Raw genomic sequence first — 12,383 nt, forward strand, 5'->3', positions numbered from 1 at the left:
GGGGTTGTGAGGGGGGACGTGAGCACTGGGAGGTCCCTGGGGCCAATGGGTCTAGGGAGGAGCACGGGTGCAGGGCCACGCTGAGGGCCCACTAATGAGACCTACGTTGGACTCTTCCCCCCTGGGCCCAATTAAGTGCAGAGGAAACTTTCCATCCAGACTAGCTGGAGCGGGGAGCGGGGGTACCCTGGCTCATCCTGCCTGCCTGGGAGCATTCTGGAGGGGGGGCCGCAGAGCCCCCTCTGCTCTGCTTTGCATGGGCCCAGCCCTGCAGACCAAGAATTTGGCTGCTATTTGCATCTCTTGCTCCAGGCTGTGCAGGGTCCGGGTGGGTAGCTGCAGCCACCTGCTGCCCGGTGCCTGCCCTGTCCCTGCACAGGCTTAGCTGCAGGTGGTCGGTAAGGCCAGACCGGCAGTATGACTTGGCTACATCTGGGGCGCTGGGCCCTGGGTGGAGGTGGGGTCTCTGTCCTGCACCAGGCTGCCAGATGCTGGGGGTGCTGGGTGGGCCTGCCCGGTACAGGGAGCTTGCCCGGGCAGCTCTGCCCTCAGCTGAACAGCAGCTCCCCTCCTGGGGCTGCCCCCCAGTCCTGTGGCTGTGTCCTCAAATCCCAAATCGTCAGGTGCTGGGTGCTGAGACAATTCCCCCAGCAGCACCTGCGGGTCAGCTGGCCCGTGGGACACGGTGGACCCAGGTGCTCCCACAGCATCTGGTGCAGGAGTTTCTGGGCCACGGGGCTCTGAGCAATAGGACCTACCTTGGATGTCGCTGAGGAGAGCAAAGAGGTACCGAGGACCAAGTGATGGCGAAGTGTAGTACAGTGAAGGGCTGGCTGCTGCCAGGCGGGGGAGTGGGTGGAGCCCTGCAGCCGCCACTGTCGCCCCGCCCTGCCCTGCCCTGCCCCGCCTCCACTGGTCCCCAGCTCTGCCGGGCAGCCCTGGACACATTCCTTGCAGACAGCCGCAGCTCCTTCCACTGGGTGAGGGATGCTCAGAGCCCTGGCCTGTGGGCTGTGTGAAACTTAAGCTTGGCCACCCCTGTTTGCCACCTGCCCCCCTCTCGAGGGCCTCAGCTGCCTAATTCTGTCACTGGCACCCCCAGTTGACGTGGCTGGTCTTGTTCCACAGGTCCCAACGCTGTGGTGACCTAGTTCAGGGGCCATGTCCACCTCAGGACATCGTCCCTCTGACTCCCCATAGCACACCCCTTATGTGCTGGGGTGTACCCAGTGGAGCCTGCCACACCCCGAGGGAGCTGCACCCCAGGGCCCATCCTCCATGCTGGCTGCAGAATGGGGTCGCCTGCAAGCTGTTGTGCCAGGGCTCAGGAGGCTGAGAAGTGGGTCACATCAGGGAAACAGGATTATTTTAGACTGGATTTTCAGGGTGGGGGTGCTAAGCGCCCTCCAGGGGCAGATGGCAGCTATGTCCCATGCACCCCACCCCCCACAGCCCAGATACAACACTAGGTCTGCGAGGGGCTGGAGTGGCAGTACAGCAAGTGAGCCACTCACTTGCTTTGCACGTGGCTGACCTGGCTCCAACCCCCAGCACCACATACGGTTTCCTGAGCACCACCAGGACTGGCAGACAACCAAAATGAACCCCCAGGGATGGGCTCAGTCTGGGCCCACGGCCCACACCCCCTGTGTGCTCAAGGCAGTTCTGACTTGTGTGCAGAGGGGAGGGGGGTGTCCATTTCCATGACTCCATTTCCAAGTTTCAGCTCCTCGGGCTGCCCTGAACCCTGGTACCTGTGTAGCCCTGAGCAGCCCAGCTGACATCTGCTCACACAGCCCAGGAACCTATTATTGGAAGGGGACCCAAGGCTCTTTTCTCTTTGGTGTTGGGTTCCAGAACCCCAAATGCTTCTTGTGCAGGAGTCTCTCGGGACCCAGTTGCACAGCATGGGTGCCTGCCCCAGGGTGTCTTCACTGGGGTCACCCCAGATCCAAGGGTCTCCAGGGACTCTGGGTAGGTACCAGGTTGGGTTGGGAGGCTGACCTGTTAGAGTCTCTGGGGAGCGAAGAACCCCCCCCCCCGAGGGCACCCCTCCAGGCAGGGCCAATATGGAGGGTGGAAAAATAAATGAAAAATCCCTTTGAGAGCACACACAAATATCAGCATTTTCACAGATTGTCGAAGGTGACTGAGAACGTGGAGACATTTTGTGTCTGTGCACAGGTGGAATCTGGGGACTGGGTGCCCCAAATTAGGGGCAGGCACACAGTTCACCTGTGTCCCTCCGGAATCACATGTTCTCCATGACAGCCAGGCTCTGGCTCAGCTTCAGGTGCTTGGCCACCCCCAGATGTGGGCTCTTGAAGGCTTGTGAGAAGGTGGGCATAAGCAGTGGGCGTGGACCTGCCTGAGCCCCTGCAGGGGACTGCTCCGCACATGGGCAGGCTCTTTGAGTTGATGCAAGTCCAGTGACTTTGCCCAGGGACACCTGAGGGACCAAGACAGGCATCAGCGGCCAGTCATATGTACAGTACATGACTATGCACGATGCTCACATGTGCCCACATATGAATCATGCACACCTGTGCACACAATGCCAGTACAGTGTCTGTACATGTGTGCACATGACTGCATGCACACATGTATACACTGCACCTGTACGGACTGCACATTCACATCCTTCCTGCAATGCGCACAGGCCAGATGAAGGACCAGGGGTGTTTGTATGGTATATTCAGAGCAGTGGGCCCTGGAGGGTGTGGATGTGTGGGAAGAGCAGCAGATCACTCTGAAGAATAAGGCCTCGAGGCACAGTGACAGGCTGAGTTGTGGGGCAGCTCTGGTCTGTGGCACCGCACACTGTGTGCAGCCTAGGAGCTGCAGCCTCTGCTGAGGGCACTCAGGGTCTGGCAGAGGAGATGAGGCCCCATAAATCTGTCCCAGAAGAGGATCCCGGTGAAGAGCCTGCAGACAGGTGGGGCGCTGGCTGCCGTGTCCCACAGGCATGAGGGACAAAGGTGGCAGATAGGACGCAGCAGCACAGGCCCCGGGAGCCCTCAGCCTCCCTGTTCCGCCAGGAGCCTCCTGAACCCCTGAAGGTGCCACCATATTCTGGGAGACCCTGGGCCTCACCCATCCAGTAGCACAGGCACTGCCAGCGTCAAAGACTCAAGACTCCCACGGTTCAGGCAGCCTGGGGTTGGGGCGACCATCCCGTGAGCCGCCCGCGCGGGACACCGTCCGAGAGGGCAAGACAGGCCTTGTGGACGGGTCCTTGTGCCCGTGAGCGCGGGGACACACGCAGCAACGTGACCGCGGACGCCGTGGGGACAACCTGGCAGGCTGCTTCAGGGGCGCCTGCGGGGTGGAGGTGCGCCTTGCGGGGACCCACCCGCACCACAGGCCCCGGCACCACTGGTGTAGCCCCCACCCCAGTCTGGCAGCTTTATTTCCTTTTACATCCTTTGATTTGGGGGCCACGTGACAGCCCTGGCGGGCTCGGGGGACCGTAGGGGCTGCCAGCACTGAATCCAGGGCAGCCACAGGTATTCCGCAGATTCCACAGTGGACCCAGAGGGTCCCTAAGCCCCCTCCCCAGGCCTGCGTGAGTCTCGGGGGCCACGATGCCCGGAATACGGGCGCCTTCGCCGAGGGGCGACAGGAGCGGCCGTGGGTGGGGGCAAGGCGGCGCCGCGCCTCGCGATCCCCCGCAGCGCGAGCCGTGGGCGAGACGCCTTAGCCCTTCGCGCCGCCGCCTTCCGGCCGGGCCCCACCGTGCACGGGCTTCCCTTTGGGCGACACTTCCGGGCTGGGCCGGAAGGGGCGGGACGTGGCGTGAGAGAGCCGCAGGCGTCCGAGCGCGCGCGACTTTGGCGGCGACTGGCGTGGGCGCGGGTGGCTGAGGGGCGGGAGCTCCGCCGGCCCCAAGACTCCTCCCGGGGGCCCGCCCAGCGCCCCCAGCGCCGCCGCGGCCCCGGCCCGGGTACGGGGCACCGCGGCGGGAGACGGGCCTGCTGGCGAGGGGGCGTCGGGCGTGGTGCCGCTCATGCCCCTCCTGGCTGTCCGCGTGTCCAGGCCAGCCTCGAGAGTGACCACAGGCCAGCTGGGCCGCCTGTCACTCGCGCCCAGCCCTGGGGTTTTTGTTTTTCTTTTGTTTTGAGGGGGGCCCCACCCGGCGATGCCCTGGAGTTGCTCTGGCGGCGCTCGGGGACCCTACGGGCCGGGCCAGGCAAACGCCCTCCCCGCTGTCTCCGGCCCGACAGTGTGTTCTGGTTTCCGTTTCTGCAGCAGGAACGACCAGTCCTCCCCAGAAATGGAACGTCTGCGTTTACTCGCGAGACAAGCAAACCGGGACGAGAGGCGCAGCACAGGGCCTGCCTCAGCCCCTCCGCTCCAGGGCCGCGGCCAGGGCCAAGGGAGTCTACTCAGGCTTCTCTGGGCAGACATTCTGTCTCTTTCCAGATCTGAGGGTGTTTTTGTGTTCGTTTGTTCAGGGGCCACACGTGACTGTGCTCAGCAGTTACTCCTGGTGGACTGTGGGACCATATGGGAGGTCGGGGATCAAACCTGGGCGAAACATGCAAGAGAAGTGTCCTGCCCGCTGTAAGATGGCTCTGACTCCCTCAGGTTTTCCTGAACCCCAGTTCCCATGCAGAACCTTTCCCCTGCCCCCCACTCGCTAACCAGTTTACATGCAACGGGTGGCAACTGCTGCTGCCTCCTGTGTGAGTAAACTGGGCTCTCCTTTTCTTTCTTTTTTTTTTCTTTTTGGGTCACACCCGGTGATACACAGGGGTTACTCCTGACTCTGCACTCAGGAATTACTCCTGTGGTGCATGGGGGACCATACGGGTTGCTGGGCATTGAACCTGGGTCAGCTGCATGCAAGGCAAATGCCCTCCCCTCTGTGCTGTCACTCCAGAACTGGGCTCTTCTCGAGGCCCTAGCGATAGTACAACTCAGACCCAGAGTCCCAGCCCCAGCCACGGGAATGAATTTCATTTTTCCCAGTTCACAGCGGGTAGGGCGTTCGCCTTACAAGCGGCCAACATGGCCGACCCGAGTTCGATTCCTCCGCCCCTCTCGGAGAGCCCGGCAAGCTGCCGAGAGTATTCGATATGCCAGACACAGTAACAACAAATTCTCCAATGGAGACGTTACTGGGCCCGCTCGAGCAAATCGACGATCAACGGGAGGGCCTTTACCTTTTACCTTATCAGTTGAAATGGGGTTCACTCTCTTGAATGGCGTTGTCGTGAGAAAGGAAGCGGCGTTGCTTGGCTCACCACTGCCACATGCCTTTGGCCTTGCGCAGTGGGGAGCTTTAGGCACTGAGTGGAAGCAGCGCCTTGCGACCCCTTGAGCCACACCAGGCCTCCTCCCCGTCAGCGACGCTCGAGCAGGTGTGTGGGGATGACTTCAGCTCTTTGTTACAGGTTGTGAGTGCTTCGCTCTGGTTTCCAAGAGACCATGGAACAGAAAAGGCTGCCATGCCGGGGTAGGAACGTGGCTCTTGTGTCTGTATGCTTAGAGCACATCTGTTGGAATTAACGTGCCCCTGCTTTTGTGGAAATGAATCCAGATCACCTGTTCATCAGAGGCAGCTGGTTGGAGGGGGTGGCGCCTCCGTGAAGTTTCTGTGTTTGGCTTTGCAGCTGGTTCAAGCTTCAGGGACTTGTACTCACACAGGGGCAGGGCTGGCCTGGTATGTTGCTCTGGAAGTGCTGACCACTGTCCTTCCATGGCCTCCAGGCCCGCCTGTGCTCTCCGAAGATTAGGATCCAGGAGGAATCAAAGGGCTTAGTTGCTGCTAAGGCCTGGTGCACCCCAAGCAGAGGCTCCCAGACATGTCTGACCTGCCTCCCCTTTTTCAGAATAAAGACACCAATACCCCCAGAAATCTACCTTCTCTATGTGAACAACCAGAAAGTATTCACCAATGGTACCTGAGTCTCCTGCTGCCTCCTCCCCAGACAGACCCAGCCCTGGACCATGTGGTGGTGGTGGTGGTGGTGCTGTTATATAAATGTCCACTTTATCAACATTCGTTTTATTTCACTTGGGGGCACACTTAGCGAAGCTTAGGACCATGCAGTGGTGTGGCTCAGACCACATGTGAGGCCTGTGCTCCAGCCTGTGGAGTCGAGTCTCTGGCTTCTAAAGAGTGTTTTTTATTTATTTCTAAGTGGTCTGTGGAATATTAATCATATATTATTGTTGTTTAGTTTCTGGCCACACCAGGTGATGCTCAGGGCTTACTCCTGCCTCTTTTATTTTTTTCAATGTAGGAGTACTCATGGCAGAGCCTGGCAAGCTACCCATGACGTATTCGATAAGCCAAACAGTAACAAGTCTCACAATGTTACTGGGCCCGCTCGAGCAAATTGATGAACAGTGGGATGGCAGTGATACAGTGATGTAGGAGTACTGCTATTTATTCAGCCACTGATTAGCTGATTGAATTGGGCATAAACTCCACCTTTTTCATATTTTATAATTTTATTTATTGAATCACTGTGAGAGCAGTTACAAAGCTTTTGGGTTTAAGTCTCGGTCATACAATGAAACACCCGTACCTTCACCAGTGCCCATTCTCCACCACCAAATACCCCAGTATACCCCCATCCCACACCCTCCCCCTACTTTTGGGGCAGATGATTTCCACATTACTCTCTATTTTGATTACATACAATATTTTGACACCAGATTCACCATTATTATTTGGGATTTTACCCCAATACTCAGATCTGCCGAAAAGGCAACAGTAGACAATTTGTTTTCTATTGCTGATTATGAATAACATATGATGTCACGCAGCTGGCTGCAGTAGTGACCGCGTGATTTTGAAATTCCAAAATTTTAACAATTAAATCTGGAGGGATTTCTGCCCAAACCTGCTGAGTTCCGAGATTTGTTCCTGAGTCTCTGGGATCATGGCCATTAAACAGCTTGATCAGGAGCCAGAGAGGCCGTTCATGGGGGGTTACTCGGGGTTTCATTGGGGTGGGGAGGAAAGGGCCGGCTCCACCCAATCCCATAAGGTCCTGTGTGTCTTGTCACTGCAGTCCCAAACCTCACTGTCCAATGGCCTCTGGAGGATGGCAGCGACCAAGCCGCCAAGAGGGTGCAGATGGAGGGACAGCACCCTTTTCCCTCTGGGGTGGCCTGGCGCCCATAACCTACTGCAGGGACAGGACGTATTTCTGCCAAAAGCCGTTGGGTTTCGAGATTCGTTTGAGTTTCTGGGATCATGGCCGTTAAGCAGTTCGATCAGGAACCAGAGAGGCCATGTCTCCAATTATATAGCTGAGCCCGAGGGGGTTTGTGGATGTGTCTCCCACATACCTAACTTTTGGCCGTTTACTTTCTTGGTACACTTTGCCCCAAGTTTTTGGGGTCTGGCCAAAGGCACAGCAGCAATTTTGGGGCATCTCAAAGTCTGAAGGTGCCATCAGGCTGCTGATGCACTCACCTCACAGGTACAGATTGACCAGCTGGTGGCACCATACCCCCTTATTCCTGCCTCTGAACTCAGGGATAATTCCTGGTGGGGCTCAAGGGACCATCTGGTGTGCTGGGAATTGAACCATGTGGGCCATGTGCAAGCCAGCATCTCACTGCTGTATTCTGTCTGGCTCTGTGGCCCCTACCCCTATTTTCACAGGCCCGCAGGTGTGAAAAGACCGAGAAGCAGCGTGGGATGGTGATGTACTTCGGCCAAAGGCCTGGAGTGAGGGCCCAGACAGGCAAAGGCCAGCAACAGCTTCCTGCTGCCTTCGAGGCATGTCCAGGGGCCTGTGCACAGTGGAACAGGTGGAGAAACTGAACAACAGGCAAGTCACAGGAGAGGTGAGGGCTGGGGGTGGTTTCATTCTGGAGAGAAGGCAATGTCTGACTTCCAGGCAGTAGAGGTGAGCAGAGAAGAGCCGTCTCAGCTCAGGTGAAAAGGGCAGCCTTGCGGGGCAGAGCAGAGATGTGGCCTTGTTCTGGGGGCGGAGTGGGGTGGGCTGAGAATACGGCGCCGACAGGCCCAGAGGCTGCAGCAAGCCAGGCGGCCGCAAGTCGGCGCAGCTGTTCAACATCTCCCCAGGGACACCTGGAGAATTCTGATCCCGCCTCTCTAAATTTCCACTAAGCGCCTTGTCCCAGGGAACATGATGGCTGAGAGCTTACTGTTGGAAAGATGCCAGCTAAAATTAGCCCTGCATCCCTCAGTCCCCCCATCCCACTAATCCCGCAGACTCCTGCGATGGCCTGGTGCGTGCCATGGCTCACATGCTCAGCTCCTGCTCAGCCTTCTCCCGGGCAAGGAGGCGTGTGACCCTGCAGGCACGTGTCCTCATCTCTGTCTCCCGGGTCTCGCTTCGCTGCAGAGGAGAAATTCCTGGGTTCTTGGTCTGTTTCTCTCCTCTGCACTATCCTGGAGAAGACCTGGGAGCCAGCCTGGGAGGGGCTGGTGGCTCCTGCGAGCTGCACCTGCTCCCTCTGCCATCCTGGGCCATGGGGTGCCCATGTGCCATCAGACTTGATGGGCAGAGTGAATCTGAAATGCAGAGTCTTCAGGGCTGAGTAACTGCCACAGGGGCCCGCAGGGGACAGGAGGGCCTGCTCATGGACTCTGACACTCTAGCATTCATAGTCAGCATGTCCACCATGTGAGCATGGGTCCCTGTGTGTGTTTGTGTGTCGGGGAAAACAGAGCTTCCGGGACCCACATGATTGAGGTTCTGCTTGTGTCGCAGTGCCCAGTTCAGAGAGGGGGTTCATTTCCTGGGGCAAGGTGGGGCCATTCTGCCCTGAAGCCTCTGCCCCGCCTGCTCAGCCTCTCCCACTTTTCCAGAGGCATCGGATCAGGACCACCTGAACTGCAGGGACCTCTCAGCCCCTGACCCCAGACAAGGCCTATTTCAGAGGGGCCAGGCAGGCTTGTCACAATCGTGGCACAAGTGCTCCTCCGCTTCTCACCATGTTCTCAGGACCTGTGGCTGAGGAGGCCCTAGGCCCAGTAGGGAACCCAGAGCTGGGTGGGCACCTGTGGAAGGATGGAAGGACGACCTTCCCCGTCCCTGTGCCCCATGAAGCCCACGGGCTATGTCCTGGGGTAGCGCACCCTTGTCCACCCAGCACGCACTGCCGGTGAAAGCAGCGTTGACTCAGCAGCTGCAGAGCAGGAAGTTCCCGCTGCTTTATTTCATTTCCTTCCAGCCAGTCTGTGGGGCCAGGAGACTTTCAAGATTTGTTTTTGATTTTTATCTCAAAAGGGATGTGGAAAAGCCAGAGGTTGGGATCCAGAGAAAATAGAGAAAGGGGTAGCTCATGTGGCAGTGCTGTGAGGGCCTTAGGGCTCAGACAATGGCTCCCAGGGCCGCACCCCAACTCCCAAGAGCCCCCAATCTTACTCCTCCCACTCTACTGTCCAACATGGGGAGCGAGGCCAGAGCTGTGGGGGCTTGGGGGTATGTGTCCTCACTCAGGAGTCCCCGGGTGGGGAGGGTACATGGCACTCCCCGACCTTCAGATGGGGATTCCGGGCATACATGGCTTGGGACAGTTCTGAGCAAGGGGACTGTAGCTCTGGCCTGGACTCGCTCCCTCCTGTCCCACTTGGCTGCCCTGAGTGTGAAGTCACAGCATGAGGCTCTTCAGTTGGCTTCAGGCGCCCTGGTCGCCTGGCTCTGCTGGTGTCCCCCCCACTCACCCCTCTTCCCTCTCCCCTCCCCCTCCCCCACCCATTTACTGTTTCCCACTTTATTCCCACATAAGCCTCTGGGTGGTCTCAGGCCCACCAGTTGACCCTGCCCTGAAACAGACCCACTGCTGAGGATGCATCTGGGGCACCAAGTATGTGTGCTTGGGTGCTGCCTCCAAGTGTTCTAGACAGCTAAGGAGTTTATGTAGAGGCAGTTGCCCCTCCCCCCAGCACAAATATGTGCCACACACACATGTACACAGCACAGACATGCACCCAACACATGCACATACGCAGACACACACATTGCATGTAGCGCAAATGTGCACATCAATGCATGGACAAACATGCTCGCACACATGCACGAAGCGGTGTTGAACTATGAGTGTTCTCAGCTGGTCTGCAGCTCCAAGGGGTGCCCATCCCTGCCCCCTACACCTGCTCAACCCACTCTGCCACAATGGCTCTGACCAGCGGGTGAGTCCTGCAAAGCTGGTCTCAACACAGTCCCCTCCACTGTGCCACCCAAGGTCAATGTTCATAGCCCATCCTCAGGGCAGCCTTTCTAGCTTTCTCTTTGCTGAACTTCCTCTCTCCTTCCTCTTCCTCACCTGCCTGTCTAGGGCTCTTTCTGGAAGCACCTAATTAACATTTGAAAGAATTCACATTTGCTTTCAGAGCCTTAGGTGGTTCCTAGGTCCAGTGTGTGTGTGTGTGGCAGGGGTGTTTTTAGCATCATAGAGGGCCCTGGAAGGGGGTCCGCAGCAGGATGGGACAATATAGGGGACAGGGCCCGTTCCAGTCTTGGACTCAGGCCCGAGCCCTTCAAGAGTCTGGTCTGCATTGCTCTCTGAGCCCCATAGGGCACATGCATGCAGCCTCCTCCACGTCTGTGTTCAGGTTTCTGGGCTCAGGGTCTCTCCACAGTGGTCCTCAGCACACGACAACTCAGCCCCCTGGTTCGGGCCCCAGCCTCATGCACTTGCAGCCAACTCCCAGTGGGGCCATACATTGCCAGCCTAGGAATCGGGACACAGCTGCGTCCACAGGCCCCATGAGCTGCCCTGTGTCTGGTGGTACTGAGGATTCTGTGCTGCGCTAACCTCAGGGTCTCCCAGAGCAGGATCAGGGCCCCTTCACACCTGGCTCCCTGCCCTTGGCCTCCAGCTGAGAGCCACTCCCATGTCTTGTGCATGGCTTCTTGGGATTGTCTGGAGCTCTTCACACTTCCTCCTGCCCGCTCAGCTGGGAACTTGCCCTCCTCAGCAATGCATCATCCCAGAGATCAGAGAGGCCCAACTTTCTTGGTTCATGGGCCACACCCAGCTGTCTCAAGGCTGAATTCTGGCTCTCCCTGGCACTCAGGGACTGAGGCAAGGTTTAGGGGACCATATGGGGTGCTGGGGATCAAACCTGGTTGGCTGCGTGTAAGGCAAGTGCCCTTTCCACTGTCCTGTCTCTTGCCCCTGGCTGCTGCTCCTGGTGGGGCCTCTGAGGAATGATTCTGCAAGCCAGTGCTCCATGAGCACCTTCATCAGTGCCACAAGGGCCTGGTTCTGTTTCTCCCAGGGGAGTAAGTGCCCCCCACCTTCTAGCCCCTCTCCCCCTGGGGTTAATCCTCTGGGCAGGGCCTGGCATCAGGCAGACACCAGGGGGCGCTGTGGCCTAGGACACCCCCCCTCCCCTCCCCTCTCCTTACTATGTCCCCTGCTCTGGGCCACGGTCCTCTGTTGGGGTGCGCTGACCCTGCTGCACCCCTGTGAAGCCACGCACCAAGGCACCAGGAGGATCTAGCCTGAAGAGAGGGTCTTTGCTGTCCTGGCGCTTCCCGTCCATAGCAGCCCTTATGCTTCCCAGGGCCTTGTGTCAGGAAGCCACTTTGGGGTGACTGTGCCTCTGAGCAGAGCTGCTGAGGTCAGGCAATGAGAGCTGGCGGGGGGCACTGGGCACCCCTGGGGGTATATGCTAGGGGTGGGACTCTATGGCTGTGGGGTGTTACCAGACACAAGCCTGGCAGGTCCCAGTCCCCCCACAGCCCTTTAGCCACTGTCAGAGCACCCTCTGCTGCCTCTGTGGTAGATCCTGAGATGGGGGCATCAGTCCTGTGGATTGGGGGTAGGGTGTGCTGGCTGTGGTCTGTGGGAGGGTCAGGCTAAGGGGAGGAGTTTCTGTGTTTAGCGCCTAAGGCGCCGTGAGTTCGAGGAGACTCAAAGGATGGCTGGACCCCCTGGACCGCACAGTCAGAAGGCACCAGGAAGGACTGGTGCACCCACACATGGCTGTCAGGGCTGCACCACACGCTGGGGATGGGGTGTCGGGCCTGAAGGCCCTGGAGAGTACGTTCCTGCCTGGCCCAGCTGCTGGGGCACCAGCGTCCCCACACCTTCCCTCTCTTCTCTGTCACTGGGCTCACGGACACCTCGATGAACGATGGGCTGGGGCGCTGCTGAACCCACAGTGCTGTATGGGGTGCCTGCACTGTCTTGGCACAGGGCTGGTGGGACCTGTGTGGCCCTGACAGTGGCTACTTCCAGGGTCTCTCTCACCTCTGCAGGTTCAGGAGAGGCCACGGCAGAGACTCAGGCCCTATGGACACTGCCTCCTGGTTGCCAGTGACATGTACTGCCCAGACGGGATTCCAGGCACATGCGGACTGTCAGGATCCAGCGAAAGTGTGCTGTTGCCGCAGCTGCTGTGCTGGAGCCAGCACAAGTGACAGGACAGCTGTCTGCTG

This window comes from Sorex fumeus, unplaced genomic scaffold (assembly GCF_029834395.1).
Source record: "Sorex fumeus unplaced genomic scaffold, SorFum_2.1 ptg000110l, whole genome shotgun sequence".
Lineage (NCBI taxonomy): Eukaryota > Metazoa > Chordata > Mammalia > Eulipotyphla > Soricidae > Sorex > Sorex fumeus.